A 5,871-nucleotide genomic window follows, 5' to 3' on the forward strand; every position below is an offset into this window, starting at 1 on the left:
GATGATGAAGTTGATGATGTTAGGTTAAGATGGATGATGTTTAACGTCTCTTCGAGTGGGAGATTGTTGGAGTGCGAATCGAGTTAAACAATAAAATAAGAATTCTGTTCGCCAGACAAGGCGCGCCGCGGCCTCTCCTAGGCGCGACGCGGCCTAGAGTGTGAACAGGGGTCGAGCTGAAGAAAACTCTTGTTTTGAATTTTGGCTTGGTGGCGCGGCGCGGCCCTCTATGGGAGCGGCGCGGCTTTGCCTGACGGGGAAGTTTCTAAAAACGTGTTTTCTTGTTCCCAAAGCTATTTCTTTGTTGGGTTTTGCCTATTTAAGCATCTTATTGTAACCCATACATGTATCCACAAATTTTATTAATAAAAGAACTCTCTTTTGTGGCCGAGGATTAAAGTAATCATTCGTGATTACATATAACCTCGTTAAATTCTCTTGTCTTTATCGTTTTGCTAGTTTCTTCATATACATCAATTATTTTCGTTTATTGTAAGTGGGTTTGATAACCTAGGGTTATTAAGTCTTGTTAGTGCTCACGTGCTTTATTCCTAATAAAACCCTCTCCCCACCGCTCCCGCAACATAATGTATGAAAGGCAACCTTGCTGAGTAGATTTCAAGATCAGGGGCAACCCTTGTGCGCAATGTTGTAAACTTCGGGAGTCGAACTCCCGACCTCTAACAAAAAGTCAGACTGCTAGCACTTGAATTAAAACACAGGGTTAATACTTTCACTTTTTTTCCACTCTCCGACATAATTATGGAACAAAGCTTACCTAAGTGTTCTCTAAATCCATCTTCAGGTTATTTCAAATTCCACATCTGGGCAGCTTTCATCACTGAATTCGACTTCTTTAAATTCATCAACATTAGTTTAATTCGAACATGATTTTAAATTACATCACACAATCCCCTAGCCGATCTCTTCTTCTACTTGAAAAGTCTTGAATTTCTTTCTTGCCACACATAGTAAACACTTGCAGCAATCATACTTCTATATATGATGCTCCAAATATTTTTAGTAAACGGATACTAAGCTAACATTTGAACAATACCACCTAACCAATTAGGCAAGCCGCTAAAGATCAATTTTGACTCTAAATTCTTCCAAACTTGATCACTATAATCACATTGAAAAAACAAATGATTAATTGAATCTTTAACTTTTCTACAAAAAGTACAAATCAAATTCTGATTTGGCATCCATATATGCATTCGATCATGAGTATTCAACCTTTTAAGAGTAGCCAACCACATCATAAAAGCTTGCTTATGGTCAAATCCTTTAAATCAAATCATATGGTGCCAAACAACTTTACTTCTTAAATCATTCAAAACTTGATGTGTAGAGTATTGAACTTTACTACCATCATTTATAATCGACTTGTATATGCCATTATTACTATTAACAAGAATCGTAATTTTATATCTTAACTCCAGTAAATATTTCGAGCCCCAACTATCATCCCAATTATACTCAGCATCCTAAGTAATGCCACCCTTTAATTTTACCAAATTGACCCTTACTCCATAGAGTGTCTTTTTGGTTAAATATCATCCACATATGTTTAACCATCAAAGTTTCATTTCATTCCCTTAAAGGTTTAACTCCCAGACTCACTTGATCTTTAGGGACACATGCATCCTTCCAAGTCATTTTAGCCTTGATTTTCGAGCTATCATGTGATAACCCGGAAATTTCTGACCAAATTTAAACTTAATCTTTATATGATTTCGACAAGATAAGTAAAGTCTGTAATATTAATTCTCAAAATTTTTGAACTAATGTTATATATTCAGTTAACCTTTGACTATTGACAGACGATTCAAGAACATCTATTACTAAATAGATATATATAAATATATATATATATATATATATATATATATATATACAATAAGTTGGAATATTAATTATTAAAATTAATTATAAATAACTTGCAATGTGTATTTAAAAACTGATTTATGTATAAAGATATATACATATATATAATTTCAAGTTATTTAGTAAAAGATAGTAACATTCGTTTATTGATTCAATTGATATTTAGGTAAGTTAACTAAAACGTTTAAGATGAACAAGTAAAACACTAATTTGCTACAGTGTTTTTGAAAACCACTATTTGCTACAGTAAAACACTATTTCAAAATGAAAATATATATATATATATATTTTATGAAATGATAAAATATAATATTAACTTGGTCATAAAACATTTTGATTTAAAACAATATTATTAACTATACTTTGATAAATAACGAGAAAATGATTTAAAGAAGCAAATGACCAAAATGCTCGAAAGTTCAAGATACACTTTAAGTAATATAGTTTATTGATAATTTAAGACTATATTTTGATAAAGGTACGAATCACGAAACGTAAAGTACAAGTTTTCTTAGCGTACGAAAGGACGTTCGAAAAACCGGAACTGGGACATAAGTCAAGCGTCAACGTACAAGTTATCGGAACTAAAATTACAAGTCAACTATGCACATGAATATAATATATATATATATATATATATATATATATATATATATATATATATATATATATATATATATATATATATATATATATATATAATTAATATAAATTATATATATATAATAATATGTCGACAAGCAAGAAAACAAGTGAATGTGAGTTGTGACTTGGGGCCATGCGATCGCATGGGTTCCCCTCACATATGCCATGCGATCGCATGAGGCAAAGTTTCAGGAAAGGCCTATAAAAGTCGAGCTCGTTCACTGAATTGCACACACACACACATATATCATTCATATATCACTTCCTCCGTATATTATTTTATTTAAAATTATTAATATTATTATTATTATTATTATTATTATTATTAAGATTATTATTATTATTATTATTATTAGTATTAATATTATTATTATTATACATAAAATACTACAACGAGGTTCTGCTCGCATGTTTTCAAAATGAGTTTTCGAGCGGGATAGAGCTAAAGAAATTATGGGTTATACCTATGGAGGTTATGGGTAATGTTCGTGGGTATTGTTCGCAAGTCAAACCTAGTGTTTATCATCTCCGTTGCATCTACGTACTTTCCTGCAATATTGAATCACAATATTGATATGTGAGCATTCATATTTTATCTTTTATATATTAATAGTGTATCCATGTCTAGTGCTCGAGTATATATGTTTATACATGCTTGTATGCTAAATTTCGTCGTTAGATAGTTTTATGATGAATCACGAATCTAATACATATACTACTGATATAAGGTATATGATATGCATGTTATTGGAAAGCTGGCGAAAAATTAATAACTTTTCATTTAGAAATCACGTGATTTCGATGAACGGATTAAAAGATATGGTCAACTGAATTATGGTTAATGTTAATTGAAATTGTGTTTGAAACTGTAAATTAATATTTAAACAACTTGTCTATGAGATTGATAAATAGGATTTTTATATATTACTAATCAAGTAAATGAATTTCTATATAAGGTACGTCTCGTTTTGTTGAACAATTGTCAAAGTTGACTGTCTTATCATGTTTTAAAACTTTATAAACACTATAATCTGATTTTACAAGTATTGGAAAACTATGTGAAATAATAAAATATTTTCGATTGCCATGATAATTCAAATATAATATAGCTCCTGAAATAAATAATATTTTGAGTTTCATAAACTATAAATTCGTTCAATTATCAAGACTTATACTATATTAATATAATAAACATGTATAGATTTAAAGATCATATTGGGTCAGGTTGACTTTTGAGATGACTTTTGTTAACTTTTGCATGTCGGGCTCGAGCATTAGGATTGTGATACACTATGACCCGACCTAGCTTGTTAGACATTTATTTACCAACATATGTTCTCTAGGTTGAGATCTACGATTACTTTGCATTTCAAGTTTCAGTCACATTTCGGTGAATGAATTTATGTGCTGCTAAGGTGAGTTTCATTTGATCCCTTTTTAATCACTTTTGCAATCTATATTTTTGGGCTGAGAATACATGCACTTTATTTTAAACGCAATGGATATAAGTACATACTAAATTCTACACCGAGTTTAAACCGAAAATCCCTTAGCTTTGGTAACTAGTAGCTGCCGGTTATAAGAACTGGTGGGCGTGAATAGTTGTATATGGATCCATAGGGCTTGACATCCCCGTCTGTTCCAGGTATAGAAACCCTAGCCTGAACTATAAAACAGACGTATGCTATTTGAGTTTAGTACACGTTGGTTTGCGTGTATTGTACATGTTGGTTGCATGTATGTTAAAACAGAGGTACTTATTATATATACGTTAAAGTTTAGTTACCAGGGTGCTCAATCTTGTAGAATATTTTGATAAACGTTTCTGGATGAAACAACTGAAATCTTGTGATCCACCTTTATATACAGATTATGTGCAACATTAAAACTATGAACTCACCAACCTTTATGTTGACACTCTTAAGCATGTTTATTCTCAGGTTCCTAGAAGTCTTCCGCTGTTTGCTTATACATTATACAAGCTATGTGCATGGAGTCATACATGCTTTATTCGAGAAAACTTTGCATTCACAAAATCATCACCATGTATCTTATTTGACTGTATTTTCAATAGATGTATTGTTAAAAACTATTATATACGGTGATTGTCTATACGTAGAAATCATCAGATGTCGAAAACCTTGGATTTATATATTCATTTATGGTGTGCCTTTTCAAAAGAATGCAATGTTTACAAAACGTATCATATAGAGGTCAAAACCTCACTATGAAATCAATGAATGATGTATTCGTCTAAATGGATTTGGACGGGTCATCACAGTTGGCATCAGAGCTTGAGGTCATAGGGAAACAGAATTTGTATTAGTGTGTTTAACTGGTAATTGTTAGGATGCATTAGTGAGTCTGGACTATGACCGTATCTGTTTTTACCTAGTTTTGCTTATCATTTCTTGTCAGAAATTACTTACTTATCATTATTAAGTCTAGACACATTTTCCTGCATTTATTGCATAGATAGTGTACAGACTAATTCATATCTTAGCATATCTGCTACTGTAAACTTTTCCTGACATCTTTCGAAAATTTCTCCGTAATTTATGAGAGTTTGGTATTATATATACATATGTAAATTATGTATTGAAGAATACCAATCTAAGTCCTATAATCTATTGCATATCAAAAATCAATTCCCTGATTATACAAGATGGATCCCGCATCTAGTTCGAATTCCTCAGATTCCGACAGCTATTCCGATATGGAATTCGACCTGAGCTCCGAAAACAGCGTAACCGGAATGGATCAACCAATTATCCATCACCTATTCTGGATGAATTGGTGATGGGTTCGTAATCTACTTACTCATTGGAGACAAGAAGAAGGTGATCCCTTTCATCCACCACATTCCCCTCTTGGCGAAGAACCAGAAGCACTTACCAGGGAATCTGTTCGTAATACCATTTTCTCTCTCATTTCCAGAGTATCTCGTCACGATTATATACTATCTGAAATTCTAGATCTTATTCATCCGCTCGTCCGAACCGCCGATCATCCCGGTGTAATAGAAGAAGTCAACGAGCTTCGCGCTTGAGTAGTGGCGTTGGAGAATATGGTGCAAAGATTACAAGCACCAGCAGCAGCACCAGTACCACCAACAACATCCACATCGCAAGCCTCAATACCACAAGCACCAGCAGCATCACCGGCATCAACAGTACTACCATCATCAACACCAACAGTACCATTACCACCACCAACAACAACATCCGCATCACATGCCTCAACATCACAATCTGTACCTCGAACATCAACGTCATACGCACCATAGATACCAAGGAATACCAACAACAACAAACGATGAAGTATTGATTCATAACTTCA

This window comes from Rutidosis leptorrhynchoides, chromosome 10 (assembly GCF_046630445.1).
Source record: "Rutidosis leptorrhynchoides isolate AG116_Rl617_1_P2 chromosome 10, CSIRO_AGI_Rlap_v1, whole genome shotgun sequence".
NCBI classification, from domain to species: Eukaryota; Viridiplantae; Streptophyta; class Magnoliopsida; order Asterales; family Asteraceae; genus Rutidosis; species Rutidosis leptorrhynchoides.